The sequence below is a fragment of the Idiotropiscis lumnitzeri genome, chromosome 2, assembly GCF_059441095.1.
Source record: "Idiotropiscis lumnitzeri isolate Australia: NSW breed Sydney's pygmy pipehorse chromosome 2, RoL_Ilum_1.0, whole genome shotgun sequence".
Lineage (NCBI taxonomy): Eukaryota > Metazoa > Chordata > Actinopteri > Syngnathiformes > Syngnathidae > Idiotropiscis > Idiotropiscis lumnitzeri.
Genome location: NC_142392.1, coordinates 13,191,871 through 13,213,472, shown reverse-complemented (window position 1 = coordinate 13,213,472; position 21,602 = coordinate 13,191,871). Strand labels below are relative to the sequence as shown.

General features: G+C 40.9%; 1 pseudogene; it reads right to left on the bottom strand.

Moving 5' to 3' along the window:
* The window catches only part of LOC148341743 (uncharacterized), an 82,367-nt pseudogene that overhangs the window by 27,097 nt on the left and 33,668 nt on the right, over positions 1-21,602 (bottom strand).

Here is a 21,602-nt window from a genome sequence, read left to right as displayed (position 1 = left end):
GAATGCTGAACCAACTATGGCCTTTCAGGGTGTCTAAGAGGTCTTGGATGCGAGGTAATGGGTGGCGATCTGGCACTGTCTTTTGGATCAAAAGTCTATCTATGCATAATCTCAGGGATCCATCCTTTTTACGGACACAGAATACAGGTGCTGCATATGGGGACTTTGATTTGACTATCCACCCTTTTGCAATTAGGTCTTGAATATATTCTTTCACCACTTTGTAAAGGGGTTTAGCGTAGGCGCGCTGAACTGGGATGTTGTCTTTTAGGTTAATGGTCATTTGTAAATTCGGAATGCATCCTATGTCATCTTCATTCCGAGCAAAGACGCCCGACTCCTCATACAACATCTGTCTCACTTTCCTCTGTTGCTCATCACTCAGGTGACTGACATCCACAGGAGGGTGCCACAGAGTGGCAGATGGTTGGCTACTGTTGGAGGGTGAGGACGACAAAGTGTTCACAGACACAGAATGAACTTGCTTCTCTTTACTGCTTAGGCTGTCTGTTTCTCTCAATTTGTCAATGATTTCAATAGTGCCCAGAACTGTAGAGCCGGGTAGAGTCACAGCACTTTTAGTATGGTTGGATAATGGCACCTTCACAAAGGGTCTGTCTGTCTGTTGAATTTTCATCAACCCTGCTCCTACGCTCAGTTGTGTTAACGGTATCATTTCTAGACCAGGGTCAAACAGTACAAGGAGAATTTGAATCACTGATATACTCTGGGACCCGGCATCTAATATAAGATACCTGGCCGGGATGAATGGTGATTCCCCTCTTACCAACCCTTACGATGGCCTCTTGTTCTTCATGTGTTGGCTCTGTCTTTTCAAACAACTTATGGCACGATGACCCTCCTGCCCGCAAGGGAAGCAGTGATGACAATCTGGAAGGGCCTTGGCAATGCATTATGGGCATCCATAGGTAGGTTGTTTCACAGGGCCCTTTTGGTGCTTCAGCTGGTGTAACCATTCGTTTATGCGTCTCCATGGCTTGCGTCAAAGCCTCAACTTGAAAACTTAATTCTTGTATAACATTATCCTTACTTTTAACTTTAGTCTCTTCCACAGTGTGGAGTGCCTCAGCTGGGACAGCAGTCGTGCTGTGGGCTTGGTGACCTTGCGATTGAAATTGGGTCCAAGTCTCTGTTTCCTTTCACTTTCCTCCATCGTGGTCTTCAGCCCTTGTTTTCAGAGCGCATCATCAGAGACAGTGGTGTAAGCGAGCAATGGTTTTAGCTCTCGCCTGACATCTTCGTGTTTCTCCCCCATTACCTGGTAGATTGCGCTCAAGAACACGCCCTGGAGTGTAGCCGCATCATATTTGAAAAGTGTATTTGGCTGTTTTGACGCAAACATTTTTGTTTGTTCCAACCCATCAAACGGTAGAGGAATTGTTGTGGAACTTCACTTTCCAACTGTCTAGCACACATCAATTCTTGGAAGAGCTCAGTGCTGCCCTTCTCACCAAGGTGGGATTGTAGGAACCTTTTTAGCTCTATAAGAGTAAGATCTTCCTTATTGGTTAACATGTCTTTATAGTTTCCACTTTTTGTTACTCGAAGTATTCCCCGAATGATCTCTTCGTCAGTGTGCTGTTCTTTGGGTTCCCCCATCAATCTGTTTACATAAACTGTGATAGCTAATGTCTGATGTTGTAGCAGTTATTTGCCCTCCATGTATCTTAATATCTTTTCTCTGTAGCAAAGAAAGATCTCTGAGGGAAATCATACCTTCTGGTAAGAGAGCTCCTGTAGACGTGAAAGGTGAGTTGGAAATTGGTTGTAGAGTTGTGATGGTAAGAGTTGGGATGGGCCTATCAGGCTGGCTCTGGATAGGCCGTAACCTAGACTAGATGTAGAAGCGCTCTGTCTAAATTTGTTCTGCACCTCTTCTAAGCTCCTGAGGAGTTGACGCATTTCGGTATCAGTATCATGAATCGCCGTCTCAATAGCAGCATCTAATGATTCATGTCTTCGACAAATTTTTGCAGCATCACCTGACGTGTGGTGACTTAACTGAAATATCAGTTCCAGTTTCTGGATCATTTTGTGTCCACAATACACCCCTACCCCGGTTTTCAAAGGTCATATCAACAATAGCTTGTAGGCCCAACAAGCCTGACATACCATCATCTTCCAGTCCTGCGTGTTTTAAATTATACATATAATCAGAAATATACTCAACACAAGCCTCCTCGTCGCCTCTGCTCAGTTTGGTTAAGTCAAGTCCTTCCATCAACTCGAGCTTGAGGGTGATCCCATAGGCTTCTTCAGCTGTTAAAAAGTGCAGTTTCTTCCTTATGGACCAGCTTAGTCCCTTCCTGGCGTCGTCAGACATCGTGTGTGTGTTGTGGTCGGCCTGGGCAAACAGTCCTGCTCTCTCTTGAGTCGTTCACTGGAAACCTCTCCACTCCAACAACACGCTGTCACGGTCTAAGTCCTCGGGTCCAATAATCACTGGATCAGCATACAGTTGTTCAAGCGATGCAGATCCCGGACGAGCCCCCAAAAATCTGTTACAGGCCCCCAATGAACCAAACTGTGTCCACATATTTAGTGGGTCACACTTTGCTGTGCTTCAAATAAGCACCGCACAGGAGCGGGAAAGCTTTTCTCTGGGCCTTCTCACTGAGAGGTTTGGCGGACCGCTCCTCACAAGTGACCAAGACAATCTTGGCTGGGTGATTCATTTGTGCAGGCTTGTCTAGTTTTTTACAAAAACATATCTGACATATATTGTTTAAGCAATTTCTGATGGAATGATTTAACCTGACGCTAAAAACCGTGCACACTGCGGCATTAACATCAATGGCGGTTGATCAATTTTAGTGGATAAAACACAAATTATTAAGTTTTTCCAAAAATCAAGTACGTATCGGTCTTATTTATTGATGAACTTTGTACTGTCTTGGTCGGGTGAGAGTCAAAGAACCTTGGGTTGGCCCTGCACTGTTTTGTGCACATGTGCGTAGATTCACCCCATCCAAACATTTAAAATACATTGAATGCATCCATCCAAGGGTGCACGGATCTCATCAGTGAACAAGCGCATGCTGCAAGGAATACATCTGCATCTTTGGCTTACTATGGGCTTAAAAGGGGAGAACGTCACAACCCCCTTTTCCACCAACAAGTCCAGGAACATTTAGTTCTATCTCTTAATGCAAAATGAAATACTTGTAAACATATTTTACTTGAAGGATTCCTATTCTATGTTGCGATGGCCCCCAGTGGTCTGCATCAATATATTAGGGTCCCACAACAGGTGTTCCATCAGACGCACACAAGAGCCTGTGTGTGCTAACTTCAGCTCGCTTCCAGAAACGTCTGTGACTATGTCAGGAATGAAATCGGGCATCGGCCGCAACGTGCTTCCGATTTAAATGCTCGTTTATCACTGTTGTGCTGCTAGGAAAGGGAGGTTTACATCGTAGGACGTAATTTTGTGAAATATCCCCCATGGTCCGGTCCAAATCGGGGTCGCACGCATTGCTCAGTGTGCGGCAGGCACAAGTCAAGGTAGCACGGTAGAAACAATATAAGACAAAGTCGCGACATGAGCTTTGACTTGACCAAACCAAATGTGTGCTTGTCTTTTTGTGTCCTCCAGACGTCAGTGAAAACGATCTCCGTTCTGTGAAAGAGGAGCCAGACTTGACTCACATCAAAAAGGAGGAGGAGGAGGAGGAGATCAACAAGTCACCAGTGAATGTTGTCCCTATAAAGACTGAAGATGAAAACAAGGATGAGAGTGAGGACAACAGAGGGGCGGAGCCTGCAAGCAGCAGTTCAAGTCATCACGTGACAACAGAAGGTGATGAAGACCACTGGGGGCCATCACAAGCACATAATGAGGACACATTATCACGCTCTCCTCCTGACGATGATGATGGGCAAGCCAAAGGTGAAAGGGCATGTCACACTGACAGTTGGGTATGTTCTCAGTGTGGGAAATCATTAACTTCAAAGTTGTCTTTAAAACGACACACAAGAACACACAATGGAGAAAAAACTTTTGCTTGCTCAATTTCTGGCAAAAGCTTCTCTGATAAGTCAACTTTAACAAAACATAGAAGAACACATAGTGGAGAAAAGCGCTTTTCCTGCTCAGTTTGTGGCAAGAGTTTCTCTCAAAAGTCACATTTAACAGGGCACACAAGAACACACAGTGGAGAAAAACCTTTTTCCTGCTCGGTTTGTGGCAAAAGTTTTTCTCAAAAGACTAATTTAGCAAGCCACACAAGAAAGCACAGTGGAGAAAAACCTTTTTCCTGCTCATTTTGTAGCAAAAGCTACTCTCAAAAGTCACATTTAACAACTCACACAAGAACACACAGTGGAGAAAAACCTTTTTCCTGCTCGGTTTGCGGTAAATGTTTCTCTCGAAAGCCAAATTTAACAATCCACACAAGAATACACAGTGGAGAAAAACCTTTTTCCTGCTCCGTTTGTGGAAAATGCTTCTCGCTAAATGCACCGTTAACAGAACATATAAGAACACACAGTGGAGAAAAACCTTTTTCCTGCTCCGTTTGTGGCAAAAGCTTCTCTCATAAGTCAACTTTAACAAATCACACAAGAACACACAGTGGAGAAAAACCTTTTGCCTGCTCAGTTTGTGGCAAGAGTTTCTCTCTAAAGTCAAGTTTCATGAAACACACAAGAACACACACTGGAGAAAAACCTTTTTCCTGCTCCGTTTGTGGCAAAAGCTTCTCTCATAAGTCTACTTTAACAAAACATAGAAGAACACACAGTGGAGAAAAACCTTTTTCATGCCCAGTTTGTGGCAAGAGTTTCTCTCAAAAGTCTTATTTCACAAAACACACAAGAACACACAGTGGAGAAAAAACTTTTTCCTGCTCAGTTTGTGGAAAATGCTTCTCTGAAAAGTCACATTTCCGAAGCCACACAAGAACACACAGTGGAGACAAGCCATTCAGTTGCAGTGTTTGTGCTAAGAAATTCTCCACTATACAGAGTGCTGAAATACACAATTGTGCTGGTGACAATAGCAGTGATCCTTGAAGCTTAAAAAAACTGAAGGAACTGACTCTTTGTGGTCAGATGTAGAATTAGATTTAGAAATCCCTTTATTGTCATTGTACTCAAGTGTGCAACGAGATTAGAGAAATGTGTAAATGTGATTTTGAATGAAATATGATAAATTGAATTTTGCAAAACTCTTTTATATACATTAAGCCAATGTAATCAGTGTCAGAAGAAGCAACGTGTCTGAGTGATGATCATTTTTTTTTGTGATTTTACATCAAGATGTAAATAAAATTAATTGCCTTTGCCTGGAACAACATTTGTTAACGTTATGCTTTTCAGTTGTCTTTTTAATCGTACCTAATGGAAAAGGTGTGAGAAGAAACTGTGCTTATGAAATCGGTGCCTTCCACAATCATCAATAAAATCACTTGTTCCACTTGCTCAACTGGCCTTCATTACGCTGTGTGAAAAGGTGAAAAACTGAACTAGAAGTTGAACTCTAAAAAGAACAAGAGAGAGAAACGCAAATAGTCTCAGTTTCTCTCAAAGGTTTTGGTATGTCAGGAGTTGGCAACTTGATGGTGACTGGAGTCAGCGTTTATTTGTCACCACGGAGGAGATGATCCCCATCACGCAGTTCGTTGCTGCTGCTGTCTGAATTGGAAAAGTGAATTACCATAGTTTAATGAATACTGAAATGAATAATGAAATATTTAAGTCATTAAATAAACACTGAAATAATTTTTTAACACTCTAACATTTAAACAATAAAATAGTGAACATTTTCAATTTAAAATTCGCAACCATACAGAGTTAATTAAATTAAAAATATAGAATTATTTACTAAATCATGGACAAATTAAAGGCTTCAAATTTTGAAAGATAAAAAATAATTAATCAAATTTTATGTATTAATTAATTAAAAAAATAAATAAAATAATTCCACACATTTAAATGAACAAATATGAAGACAAATATTCAAGATTGAAATAAAAAGTATTTAAAAATATTAAATATATTAAAATCTTTGAATACATATTATAGTAATACATAAGCAAGCTTAAATAATTACATGAAAATCGAATTAAATACTGAAAGAGGTAAAAAAAACTGAAAGAAAAAATACTTAAATATTGAAGTGGGTATACAATTAAATGAATAAACAACAAACAAATACCTCATGGAAAAGATAATTTATGAACACTTGTCAAACCACAACGTGAAATTTTGATCTGGGATATTTCTTTTTTGCATATTCTTAAACAATCTTAATTATGTTTATGTAAAGCCCTTTGAGACTGTCTGTGATTAAGGGCTATACAAATAAAATTGACTTGACTTGACTTCAACAGCTCAATCTATGTGAAATATCCCCGTGGGCGAAAAAAAATATCTCATGCAAAAAATAAAGCAAGGCACCATAGCGCTGGCGAAAAAGCCTGTAAAAAGGCAAAGGTGCAAACTTGTTGACATAAATTATCACTTTATCACGTCAACTGTTAATAATGGGAAAATAGATTTGGGATAGTCACTGATGGTGTAGTGCAGAAGTATTCAATTAAAAGTTACAGAGGTCCACGACTAAAATTTCTTCCAATTAAAAGGTCCGAACCAAAGTCCAACTTCCCTTAATGTCTAGCCTATGTTTACCTTTTTAGTTTCAATATTTAGTCATTTTCAACAGAGCGCACTTATATACTAAATATTTAGCAATGTTCACATTAAACACCTTTTCCAGTCAAACAAATATAAGGCGTGCATTTCACATTCAAGAAAATGTGGCTCCAGGAAGTTAAGTTTGCCACTTCCAGAAAAAAAATATCAAATATCTCCTGCAGAAATATATCAAGTGCTTAGCATTGAGTTAACATCTTTTACCTTTTTTTCCTCTCAAATCAAAGAGTTATCAGCCTAGAAAAAAACGGAAAGCCTAATTATCCAAGTAAAACAGGTCAACATGTTCAGTACACAATCAATAAAAATGGCTGTCCTCATGAAAAACTAATTCAAAATGAGCTTTGACACCACCTTTTCTTTTGAATATTTTTTTAACATCTCTTAATGAGAAAAATGAGTTGGTGACTGCCCTGCCAGTCATTTAAAATCTGGGTTGGAACGGAGTCAGGGCCATTGGGATTTGGTAGATTATTTCACACATCTGGCCTTTGTCTTTTCCTTTAAATAATGTTTGTGCAACCGCATTTAAGCACTCCTTCACAACTTCCCTATCAATTAATGTTTTTTTTTAGGTTTCCCCAAAATCCATGATACTTTTAGTGAACATTCGTTTGCATGCCGCTGGGCTGTAAACGAAAATGTAAAAATCTGTTATATTGCACTCGAAGTTCGATGTTTCTGCGTGCGCTCACCTCAAACTTCAGCGGATAACTTTGCATAAAAGGGCTTTGTTTCGTAGTGGCGCTTCGCAATGTAGCGACGGTTTCGGAGCATATGATGCACACTGGTTTTGAATTGGCTGTAGCCAGAACGAAACTAAATTTCTCCGTCCATTCATTTAAAACAGGGGTCCTCAATCCTGTTCCTCGAGTCAGTCAAGTCAAGTCAATTTTATTTGTATAGCCCTTAATCACAGACAGTCTCAAAGGGCTTCACATAGCCACAATCGACATCCCCGATCTTAACCCCCAGGAGGGCAAGGAAAAACTCACAAAACCTCATTAGGGGAAAAGTGAGAAACCTTGAGAAGGGACCACAGATGGGGGAATCCCCCTTCCAGGATGACCAGGCTGCAATGGATGCCAACTGGGCAACATTTGACACATACAATGATGCTATGCAATAATAGATGAGATAATATAAGAGTCAATTGAATGAAGTGCTGCAGGAAGATGACTTCAGTGGAGCGGGTCCTCATCCAGGGCCGTAATATCCATGGCAGCATATCCGAAGATGAGCCTTCGATCTTGTACCGGTCAGTTGGTGTAAATTCAGTACAGCCACTTCCAAGTGAATCGCCATCACCTAATTCGGGGAATTGGGAACAGAAAAGAAAGAACAGAAATAGCAAACAGGCCAACAAGTAGTTCAATGAAGTGCTGAAATATAAGGAAATCAGAAAAGGCGCTGCATGAAGACGACTTCGGCAGAACAGGTCCCTTCCCGGTTCGTCAGTGCCGTAATCTTCAAAGCATGTCCCCATCACCTAATCCCCCAGCCGGGGGAAAAGGGGGCAGAAAAGAAAACAAAAGAAAAAAAAGCGGCAGTAAACAGGCCAACAAATATTTCAGCTAAATGCACAAGAGTATAAATGCGTCTTTAATAGTGTTTTGAACATTTCTACTGAGGTGGCGCCTCTAATATCTGAGGGTAGTGCATTCCAAAGCATTGGTGCCCGAATAGAGAACGCTCTAGAACCTGCAGACTTCTTTTTGGCTCGGAGGATCACGAAAAGACAAGCATTTTGTGAGCGAAGGTTTCGGGACGGAACATATGGTACCACGAGGTCAACGAGATAGGAAGGTGCTAAGCCGTGCAATATTTTAAAAGTAAGTAGCAGAACTTTAAAATCACATCTCAAGTGGACCGGGAGCCAATGCAAATTGGCTAATATCGGGGTAATATGATCAAACTTTCTCGTCTTAGTTAAGAGTCTAGCTGCTGCATTTTGAACTAACTGCAGACTTTTAATACTCGACATGGGGAGACCCGAGAGCAAAACGTTACAATAGTCGAGGCGAGACGTAACAAACGCATGGATTAAGATTTCCGCGTCACACGTTTTTTTTAGCAATGTTACGCAGATGAAAAATCGCAGTCCGAGTAATATTTTTAATGTGGATTTGAAATGACATAGTTGCGTCAAATATAACACCGAGATTTTTTGTTGAATCCTTTTGGATAATATTACATTTATCGATATTCAGAGTGGTGTCTTTGAAAAGGTACAGATGACGCGCTGGTCCAATGATGAGCATCTCGGTTTTATCTGAGTTAAGACGCAAAAAATTGAAAGCCATCCATTGTTTAATTTCGGCAAGGCACGCCTCTAATTTATAGCAGTCGCGCGGATTCGTTATATCCAACGGCATGTATAATTGCGTATCATCAGCATAACAGTGAAAACTAATGTTATATTTCCGTATAATATCACCAAGCGGTAGCATATAGATGCTAAACAATAGAGGTCCAAGTACCGATCCCTGCGGAACTCCACATGTGATCTTACAAAGATCCGAAGTCGTATTGCCATGAATTACACGGTGCGTCCTCTCCGACAGATACGAATTAAACCAAGAAAGCGCTGAACCTGAAATGCCAACACACGTTTCAAGGCGTTTTAATAATATGTTATGATCAACGGTATCAAAAGCGGCACTAAGATCGAGTAAGAGTAATATTGATGAGGTGTCGGCGTCCATAGCTATGAGAAGATCATTAGTAACTTTAGCAAGGGCCGCCTCAGTAGAGTGGTCGGCTCTAAAACCCGATTGGAAAGGTTCAAATTGATTATTAGCAGTCATATATTCATTAAGTTGTTGCGCTACGACTTTTTCAAGAATTTTTGCAATAAACGGAAGATTTGAAACCGGCCTATAGTTGATGAGGCTCTCTGGGTCAAGGTTTGGTTGCTTAAGTAACGGTCGGATAACGGCGGTCCTAAAAGCTGCTGGTACTACACCCGTGGTAAGCGATAGATTAATTATATTTAAAACAGACGGTCCTAGGGTCGTAAACAGTTCTTTAATTAGTTTGCCAGGAAGCGGATCGAGCGCACAAGTTGTCGGTTTTGCTGCACTAACCAATTTTGTTAGGCTCTCAAGAGATATTTTTTTAAATTGACATAAGGTTATCGGACAGTTATCAGCCCTAATGTCCCTATTAACACCATTTATCGCGGAATTCAACGGAATTTTAAGAACAGTGTCTTTAATCTCATCACGACTACATTCTATCTTCTGAGTAAAAAATTGCATAAAATCGTGAGCTGAATAGGAAGAGCTATCCGAGGTTGGTCGCTGTTGCGTTAGCATTGCTACGGTATCAAATAAATATTTAGGGTTGTTTTTATGTAAGACAATTAATCTAGAATAATAATTAGCTTTGGCTAAATTAAGCGCTTCTTTGTATATGAGTAAACTATCGCACCATGCCTGACGGAAGACCTCAAGTTTGGTCGCACGCCATTTGCGCTCAAGCTTCCTACAAGATTGTTTCAGTACGCGCGTTTCCTCTGTAAACCACGGAGTAAGCCTCTTTGGACGAGTTTTAGTTTTTAAAGGCGCGACGGAGTCAAGCGCATTTAACAAAGCGACATTAAAGTTGTTTGTGAGATCATCAATCGTACCAATATAATTAGGAAACGAAGCAGTTGCTAAAGGGAGTAGCTCAGAGAACGCAACGATGGTTGAGGAGCTAATGTTACGGCTGCTATAATTTTGATTATGGTCAGAACGATGACAGTGAGCCAAGACTTCAAATTTGATAAAGTAATGGTCAGATATAGCACTGGTATATGGTAATACAATTATTTTTGAAGATGCTAAGCCTCGGGTTAATACCAAATCTAGCGTATTGCCATTTATATGCGTTGCTTCATTTATTATTTGCGTGAAACCAAACATATCAATGATTGTCCGAAACGCCACGGTAAGTGGTTCCGACGGGAGATTCATATGAATGTTGAAGTCACCCATGATAAGTATATTATCCGCATGAGTTACGAAATCAGCCACGAATTCAGAAAATTCATCTAAAAAGCCGGAGTAAGAGCCAGGTGGACGATAAAGAACGGCAAGATAAAACGGCAGCTCGGCTGAGGATTGCATAATGAGAACTTCAAATGTTTTAAAGGAATTGCTAAAACGAGGACTAAGTTTTAGGTTAGATTCGGAAATGAGGGCTACACCCCCGCCTTTCTTTTGAGGGCGCGCAACATGCGAGCTCACGAAGTTTGGAGGCGAAGCCTCATTTAGCGGTAAAAACTGATTCGGTTTTAACCAGGTCTCGCAAAGACCAATCATGTTAAGATTATGGTCTCTAATAAGGTCATTAACTAACAAGGCTTTCGATGAAAGCGATCTAATATTTAAAAAACCGAGTTTCAGTAAAATAGGTCTATCTAACTTATTCCGCGCAACAGGACTCCTGGTCATAATATTAAGGAGATTGCCTTGCCTAGGTCCCGGATTGTACCTCGAGCGACTATAAACGCGGCGAGAAATTCTGACGGTCGGAATCCGATAGTTATTTTAGAGCTTTCGAGTGCTATTATTTTGAGAGAACGGCTCGTCGTCAATAAAACCGACCGAGGAGGAATGCTTAAACCCATCATGTATTGCCACCTCAGTAGAAATTATATCAGTATGAGATGTAACAGCGTATGGTGTGTAGCGCTCAAATCTAGAAGAAAAGCTATGTGTGTTGTCTAAGTCTAGCATAGCGCTAGTTAGCTCTAGCCTTACAGACTCCATACCCTTCCTTACAGGCTCACTATTCGCCTGCAGCCCGACCTGCTCTAATATGAATAGTCATGGAAGGCTCAAACAATAATCTATGTTTCTAGAAAGAGTGATGGCGCCTTCCCAGTTAGGGTGAAGGCCGTCCATCCTCAGCAGGTCGGGTCGGCCCCAGAAAGAAGGCCAGTTAACTATAAACTGCAGTCCCTGCTCACTACAAAAACTAGCCAGCCACTTATTTAGCGAGAATAATCTACTAAACCTCTCATCATTGCCTCTCGCAGGCAAGGGGCCAGAGACAATTACTCGATGCCGACTCATCTTTCTGGCGAGATCACAAGTCCTTGCAATGTTTTTCTTTGTGATCTCTGATTGCTTCATCCTAGTGTCATTGGAGCCGATGTGTATCACTATATCTGAATAGCTAGCGTTGTTTGCACTGCGCTGGTGTCTATGTCTCTTGCGTGCTAGTTCCATAAGATTAGCTTCTTTATCGGGTGCTCTGGCCCCAGGAATACACATTACTGTGGCTGGATTTTCAAGCTTAATGTTGCAGGTAATGGAGTCACCTATCACTAAAGTGCGGGAGCCATGAGACCGAGGTGGAATGGAACTGCTATGTGTCTTAACAGGCTCACCGCGATTAGCAAGCCGTTTACGGCCAATGCTAACCAGACTAGCAGGTTGGCTACAACCCGTGCTAACAGTCGTGTCCGCCACGTTTACGCTTACCACATTACTCTGCTCTAGCTGGCGGACACGTCCCTCTAGCAGGGAGAGTCTTTCCATGAGAATGGTGCAAGTGTTGCATGTGGTGGTGCACGAAACCATAGTTGCGTTTACTCGCCGGGTGGATGAAAGCGGAGGAACAGATGTCGCGCCGAAAGTGACGTCCTATCGCCGAAAGTGACGTCAGTTGAAAAAAAACAAAAAAAAAACAAACAAAAAAAAACACGCACAACACCTCTGCATCCTCAAAGTGATGGGCTCATTGAGCGCTTTAACAGGACCTTGGCAAAACAACTCGCAATTCTCACAGCGGAGCACCAACGAGATTGGGACAGGCATGTCCCTCTGGTTTTGTGGGCCTGCAGGTCCGCTGTACAGGATGCCACTTCATGTACACCTGCCCTGCTCATGCTGGGGTGTGAGCTACGGACACCGGCCGTGCCACCAGGACCGGAGTATGCCAGGAGACTTTAAGACAGGTTGGAGTCAGCACGTGTCTTTGCTCGCGACCATTTACAGAAGGCAGGTGAAAGGCAGAAAAGGAACTAGGACATGAAGGCCAGAGGGACGGACTTTAAGGCTGGAGACCTGGTTTCGGTGTCCAGCCCAAAAAGGAAAAAGGGCAGATGTCCTAAATTGGACAGGCACTGGATGGGGCCGTGTGGCGTGCTGGAGAGGATAGGAGAGGTGGTGTACAGGGTGCAGCTGCCACCTGGTGGCAGACGGGTAGCCCTCCACAGAGACAGACTGACCCCATATAGAGGTGATGCCGTTCCACAGCAGCAGTCTGGGTCGCGGACACATTCACAGTGGGTTTCGAATCCCACCCCTCCAAGACGGCGGATTGTACCTCCACTCCCACCCGAATAGGCGGCTACAGTTGAGGACTCATCGCCTGATGCTACACTGGCTGTTCCGAGCGGACATGGCTTGGGGCGGCCTCAGTGACAGAGGAGACCACCGGGTCACCTCAGTGACTTTGTTGAATGACGCCCTCGGGACGAGGTTCTTGATAAAGGGGAGGGCAGTGTAGCGACTTTGTAAAGAGTTCAAGGGTTCTGTGTTTTCCTCTTTTCTGTGGAGGCTGTGAAGGCAGCAGGGCAGTGAACGTTATTTTGTTGTCGTTGTGTTTGGTTGTGGTCTGATCGGCGTGGTTGCGGCCAACAGCAGCCGTTTTTGGTTTAATAATGGATGGATGGACACATTGGCCTGACTTATTATACAACGTTACAGTATTTTTCGTTCAGCGCTCAACAACAACTTACGTCATCAACAAGTTACCCAGGGGGCACCACTGCATTCTCAATGAGAAACGACTACAATCAATACATCACATCTGTTAAAACCGAAGAACGAAGTTGCGCCTTGATTGAACTCGAAAGGAGTAACACAGAGTGCCTGTTGAAGTAACTATTCCAGACCACGCCCATAATGGCATAAAAATGATGTATGAGGTAGTGAAGGACGTGTTTGGTGAAAAGTAGTTATATTACATTTGGAAGCAGATATTAACAAAGGAAAAACGACTGGTTATTTGAGTTTCATTTTAAAAAATAAATTCCCAAATTGAAATACAGCTTGTTTGTTTTCTGCAACAAGGAAGGAAACGTCTCAAAACAGCTTGAATTTAAAATTTTGTTTCGACTACAAAAATAGAATATAACGAGCAAAAATGGAAAAACGGCTTTTCTATTTATTTGAGATTCCAGGAAGTGGTCGGAGAGGGACAACTTGAAAGACTGCAATTGCGTTTTCTAGCCTATAGGTGGCAATGTTTTCCACAGTTTTGAATGAGTGAAGACTGGTTTTATCGCCATCTACTGTTTAATAGACAACGACTTTTAACCTTTGTGGTATATTATTGTTGTAGATGTGCGGGTCTGGCCCCGCTTCCCTCCGGACAGGTCGACAAGCAAGGCTGGAGTGGTGATATAAAAAAACTTCTGAGACACTCCGGTGGTTGGAAAAAGATTGTATTGGTAAAACCCTCAAGGACGAGAACAGATGTGGACTCCCCTTATGTTGCTCCTCAGCGCCATCTCGTCTAAACCGGGACCCATTCCTGTATATCCATCCCTTGATAAGTCGGGGACCCCTGTCGAAATCCCTGACCTGACATAAACTATGTTGAGGCCCACTGCATTAGAATCGTAACTCATTGTAGTGGCGGCTCAACGCAAGATTATACATTCACCAGACCAACAGTTGGGCTATGTTAGAAATGAAGAATTATTACCATCCATAAATTACAACGTATGGAAATACAAATATAAAATGTTGTTGGGTTTCTCACCTGTTTCACACTCTTCACTTTCCCAGCTTTCTTGTTTGTCACTTTTTCCTGTTTGCTTGTGTTTTGGGTTGCGATTTTTGATTGGCTCTCTTCATCACTGAGGTCAGCGTCGATCTGGAGGAACTCGTAATGTGTGCAAAAATATACTTTATTTCGAAAGCGCATTTCACGTAGATGGGTTTAAACTTGAATTGCTGTCTGTTTTGATTTTTCAGCGTTACCCGTTTACATTAAGTACACTAAAGTCCATCAAAGGCTATTAATTACATAAATCCTACAATAAAGCATAACTTTAACTCTATTGATGAAAGTAAAGTTTAATTTAGGCTATTAAGTAACTCAGTGTTGGGCCTTCAATGCCTTCTCTGTTGGCCGAACATAATCAATAAAAAAAAAAAATGATCATAATCGTCGCATTGATGTCATATTATAGCTGAGCGTTGTATTTTTAGGTGAGAGTTTTGAATCCAATCAGAATTCCGCTCGCTCGTGATGCCGGGCAGGTTTCACAATACGGGGAGCGGGCATTATGCGTTCCGAGGCCTTAAGATGCAATTGTGCGGGCTTCTCTTCTGTCAAAGTCAATGAGCTTTCATATTTGTTAGACGGTTGCGAAAGCCAATCAGATCACGAGTTGGTTACAGTGAGCCTTCTCGCTGGCCTTATGCTGAGGGTGATGAACGCGTTTTGTGATTGGATACTCACTCGGGAGGGGGCGGCGCTATGCCGAATCAACACACCCGAAAGTCGTAACTGGCGACCGTTCGAAAATCTGAAATATATTCTTGCTTTTTTTAAACCACAATGGCCGAAGGAGGGAAAAGTGTGGATTTAATTTCAGATCCACTTGCAAGGACATTTTCAAGTCGGACCTTTCAAGAGAAGCTATATCGTCCAACACTCACTCAGTGGTGCGGGAGTGTGTTTCTGGATATTATTTGTCCAGCCGTGGTGTCATAAATTATGGTATTTTGATGGGTATTTATTCAAGTAGGACAAAGTAGGACTTCACTGAAGGCACAGGTGTGAAATGCACTGAAGTAACTTAAAAAGTAAAAGTTAAAAAAATATGATTGCTTAAGAATGTGCAAGAAAGAAAAATGTTGACAAATGCTAAAACTAATGATATTTTCCAGGAGGTATATATTTCTTTGTTGTTTATTCATTCAATTCTATACTTATTTCAATATTTGAGTATTTTTTTTCTTTCAACATGTAGTATATTTTGTCTTTGAAGTGTGGGTCCTTGCTGCCTTCCGGAGATGCAGCCGAGCAAGGCTGGATTGGTGATGGAAAAGAACGAAAGAAAGAAGAAAGATTTGATTCTCGTCACATGCTGATGTCAAAAGAAGTCTCCCCAAAAACGTGCGAGCCCCCTCTCAGACATTCCCTTCTTATAGGGAATGCCCAAATAGGACATGAATATCTAATTTTCCCTTGTTGCATATGCATTCCCATCCCGCTAGTCTTCGGGATTTCCCTCCAAAAGTCCCCCAGAGGAATTTTTTTTTTAGAATTAGAAATCCCTTTATTGTCATTGTACTCAAGTGTGCAACGAGATGCGTCTCCCCTTTGATACGACCAGTCTACTCGTGACCACCTTAAATTACTCTCACACCCTGGAAGGTCACTGACCTGGCGAGAGAATTGCCCCCACCATAAACAATGCTCAGGCCTATTTTCTCTCAGGGCAGTATCTGGTTACATCGGAACTTCAGAACCAAGACTGGTCACTTCTGTGAGCTCCAGTCCCTTCATAGTTTCATAAAGAGAATTACTTCCCATATCTATATTAGGCCATTTAAAAATACACAACTTTTTTTTTTATTTATTAAAATTTATATTTAAGCTTGTTTATGTAATAATACAATATTTATTAAATTATTTTAATGTTAAATTATATCAATATTAATTTAAACCTTTTTATTTGACTCTTGAATATTTCTGAACAAATTTGTTCATTTGAATATGTATGCAATTTAAATTATTCCATCCATCCAGCCATTTTCTGCCGTTCATCCAGGGTCGGGTTATTGAATTAATTTTTTAGTATTTTTTATAATTCAATATTTATTTCAAGATCAGGACTCTTCTCAATGAGTTCAATATTTATAAAATGTTTCTATATTTCTTATTAATTGAATTAAGTCTGTATGTGGTTGCCAATTTTAATATTTCCCTATTTCATTATAAAAATAATCCAATATATAAAAAATATAATACAGCATGAAAAAAAACATTTGGTATATTTGACAAAATGATACATTTTCCGAAGTGAGATTCTGCTTAGCAACAAAACGCCAAACGCTTGATAGAGCTCAACCTAGAAAGTGTATTTAGCCAGTCAGAAATGTATTCAGAAAGTGAAATATTAAATGTATGTGAGGGGATATTTGAAGAGTTTGAGTTTTGTTCAATGGACCATACTGAACCAGCCAAACACAGCGAGAAAACCAGCGCTGACTCCAGTCGCCATCAAGTTGCCAACTCCTGACATTCCAAAACCTTTGAGAGAAACTGAGACTGCTTGCGTTTCTCTTTCTTGTTCTTTTTATAGATCAACTTCTATTTCAGTTTTTCACCTTTTCACAGCGAAATGAAGGCCAGGTGAGCAAGTGGAACAAGTGATTTTATTGATGATTGTGGAAGGCACCGATTCCATAAGCATCGTTTCTTCTCACACCTTTTCCATTAAGTACGTTTAAAAAGACAACTGAAAAGCAAAATGTTCACAAATATTTGTTCCAGGCACAGGCAATTAATTTTATTTACATGTTTGATGTTAACACACAAAAAATATCATCATCACTCAGACACAATGGTTCTTCTGGCACGGATCACATTGGCTTAATGTCAATAAAAATAAGCTTTTCAAAATTAAATTCATCATATTTTATCCAAAATCATATTCACATCTTACCACAAAGAGTCAGTTCCTTGAGTTTTTTGTTGTCTTTTTTTTAAGCTTCAAGGATCGCTGCAATGCTCACCAGCACAATTGTGAATCTCCGCATGCTGTTTAGTGGAGAATTTTTTAGCACAAACGCTGCAACTGAATGGCTGGTCTCCACTGTGTGTTCTTGTGTGACAAGTTAAACTTGACTTTTCAGAGAAGCGTCTACCACACACTGAGCAGGAAAAAGGTTTTTCTCCACTGTGCGTTCTTGTGTGGATTGTTAAACTTGAATTTTGAGAGAAGCTTTTACCACAAACTGAGCAAGTAAAAGGTTTTTCTCCAGTGTGTGTTCTTGCGTGTTCTGTTAAAGTTGCCTTTTGAGAGAAGCATTTTCCACAAACTGAGCAAGAAAAAGGTTTTTCTCCACTGTGCGTTCTTGTGTGGATTGTTAAATAAAACTTTACAGAGAAGCTTTTGCCACAAACTGAACAGGAAAAAGGTTTTTCTCCACTGTGTGTTCTTATGTGATATGTTAAACTTGAATTTTGAGAGAAGCTTTTACCACAAACTGAGCAAGAAAAAGGTTTTTCACCACTGTGTGTTCTTGTGTGCCTTACTAAATGAGACTTTCGAGAGAAGCATTTCCCACAAACTGAACAAGAAAAAGGTTTTTCACCACTGTGTGTTTTTCTGTGTCCTTTTAAAGACCGCTTTGAAGTTAATGAGTCAGTGTGACATGCCCTTTCACCTTTGGCTTGCCCATCATCATCATCATCATCATCATTAGTATCATCATCATCGACATGAGCGTCTGATAATGTGTCCTCATTATGTGTTTGTGATGGCCCCCAGTGGTCTTCGTCACCTTCTGTTGTCACGTGATGTCTTGAGCTGCTGCTTGTAGGCTCCGCCCCTCTGTTGTCCTCACTCACATCCTTGTTTTCATCTTCAGTCTTTATAGGGAGAACGTTCACTGGTGACTTGTTGATCTCCTCCTCCTCCTCCTCCTCCTTTTTGATGTGAGTCAAGTCTGGCTCCTCTTTCACATAAAGGAGATCGTTTTCACTGACGTCTGCAGGACACAAAAAGACAAACACACATTTGGTTTGGTCAAGTCAAAGCTCATGCGGCGACTTTGTCTTATATTGTTTCTACCGTGCTACCTTGACTTGTGCCTGCTGCACACGGAGCAATGCGTGCGACCCCAACTTGGACCGGACCATGGGGGCATTTCACAAAATTACGTCCTACGATGTAAACCTCCCGTTAGACGCACAACAGTGATAAACGAGCATCTAAAAAGGAAGCATGTTGCGGCTGATGCCCGATTTCATTCCGGACATAGTCACAGACGTTTCTGGAAGCGAACTGAAGTTAGCACACACAGGCTATTGTGTGCGTCTGATGGAACACCTGTTGTGGGACCCTAACATAATGATGCAGACCACTGGGGGCCATCGCAACATTATGTCATTGATAAAATAGGAATCCTTCAAGTAAAATATGTTTACAAGTATTTCTTTTTGCATTTAGAGATAGAATTAAATAATCCTGGGCTTGTTGGTAGAAAAGGGGGTTGTGACGTTCTCCCTTTTTAAGCCCATAGTAAGCCAAAGATGCAGATGCATTTCTTGCAGCATGTGCTTGTTCACTGATGAGATCCGTGCAACCCTGGATGGATGCATTCAATGTATTTAAAATGATTGGATGAGGTGAAACTATGCACACGTGCACAAAACAGTGCAGGGCCACCCGAGGTTCATTGACTCTCACCCGACCAAGCCAGTACAAAGTTCATAAATAAGACCAATACGTACTTGATTTTTAAAAAACTTAATATTTTGTGTTTTATCCACTAAAATTGATTAACCACCATTGATGTTTTCGCCGCAGTGTGCACATTTTTTAGAGTCAGGCAGAATTCCTTCAGTAAGGAATTGCTTGAACAAGATACGTCAGAGTTTTTGCCAAAAACGAGACAAGCCTGCACAAATGAATCACCCAGCCAAGATTGTCTTTGTCACTTGCGAGGAGCAGTCCGCCAAAGAGAAAAGCGTTCCCGCTCTTGTGCGGCGTTTTATTGAAGCACAGCAAAGTAATTTGTATATGCAAACTCATAAAGAATGGAAAAACATGTACACTTTGACTTTATCACACCCGTCCACACTCTTCCTGTTGTTCGAACGGTTTCAGCTTACAAGACATGTTTGGGTCACACTTCTGTTCAATGCGAGCTAAACGGTTTCCTGTCAAACACGGTTCAAGACGTGCATCTGTTTTTGTGGCTTCCTGCTAAACTGCCAGCATCGACACAACTCTGTTACCACTGAACTCACGTTTTCCTGTTTAAGAGGTCCATGTTTTTGTGACCTTCTATTAACCTGTAAGCATAGTTTTGAAACATGAGGTGTCAGGTTGAAATGCCCTGAGGCCTTTGGGAGAGCTTAATTTGCTGCTGACTGAAATAGCTGACTGCACCAGATAAAGGTGACTGACACCAGGGAAAAAGCAGGCATTGTTGTTCATGTTTACAGCCGTCCTGCTTCCTTCAGCTCTGTGCACCCTCTCGCTGCTAGCCCCCCCCCCCCCCCCATATTAAAAAATAAAACGGCAATAACCTTGAACGATTTCCCCAAACAACTTAATGTTGTGATGCATATTTTTAACGATAGAAAGTCGTTCTTTACAAAGCAAATGAGAGTAAAACGTGTACAAACCTGCTTTGTGTAGCACAACACGAGGCTGCTTCCAACCTTCGCCCAGCAGTTGAAGATGTTGCTCGTTCTCTTCTTTTATTCCAGAAAGTTCCTCTTTGTACTTGGGTGTCGTTCTATCACACATTTTCAAATGATAATTCCAAAATATCCGCACTTGATCTCTGCTTGGCGATAACTCGTGAGCTTCTCTTTGTTCGACGAGACGAATGAAAGATGGCGTCGTTTTTTTCCTTCGAGAAAATGGCAGTCTGTTTGTCACGAAAGCGGAAGAACAGGACACACCCCGCTCTGATATGATTGGCTGCTGGCTGTGTGGAGCACTGTCACCAACTCACCGACAGATGTCACCATTTACGATGCAAATCATTGTTATCTTCTTCTCAACATTGGAAAAACGTACGATTTGAACCGTGTGCACATGAACAAACATTTTAGTTCCCAAATATGAACTTGAGAGATGTATTGAATTTTACTTTTGTTGCTGGTTTTGTTTATACATCTGACACCATGTCGTCGGTTGGATAGTATTTCAAATTTATTTCCCTATTATTAACAGTTGACATGATAAAGTGATACTTTATGTCAACATATTTGCACCTTTGCCTTTTTACAGGCTTTTTTGACAAGTTGCGATGTGGTTGTAAATTTTAAATTAAAACATGTCACTCTTTTATTACTTAACTGTTATTGTGTTCGAAAATGATTTGGGTATTTATTTAAGTACTTGAATATTTCATTATTCGTTTTAGTATTCATTAAACTACAATAATTCACTATTAATTTCAAGATTCATTGAACTGTTTTCGGAATAATTTAGTATTCAATGTTTAATTGTTACAGAATTTACTTTTTAAATTTTGGTTTCACCATCTTAATCTTATGGAAAATTATTTAACAACCACCAACACAAGGTTTTTAAAGAGAAAGTTAAAGATGTCCTTTCATAGTCCCACAATGGGGAAATTTGCAGTGTTACAGGAGCAAAGGTATAGATCACACAGAGGCGGCAGCGTAATGTAGCCGTTAATGTATAGCATTAGCAGCAGACATTCATAAAAAGCATGCAAATATACACTGTATATACGTAAATTCCTTCCGGAAGGAATTGCTTGAACAAGATATAAAAACCAGAAAATGTAAAATGTTAAATAATCAGTTCAAATTTTATACTGGGGAAAAAACACGGAGTTCACCCCCCACTATTGGTTATTCTTTGGCATACATTTTCTGCACTGATTTTATTTGGCATAAACAAATGTTTAGCAAACCGACAAGTAAAAGGCAATAATTAAAAATAAAACGGCAATAACCTTGAACGCATTTCCCCAAACAACTTAATGTTGTGATGCATATTTTTTAACGATAGAAAGTCGTTCTTTACAAAGCAAATGAGAGTAAAACGTGTACTAACCTGCTTTGAGTGGTACAACACGAGGCTGCTTGCTAACTTCGCCCAGCAGTTGAAGATGTTGCTCGTTCTCTTCTTTTATTCCACAAGGTTCCTCTTTGTACTTGGATGTCGTTCTTTCACACATTTTCAAATGATAATT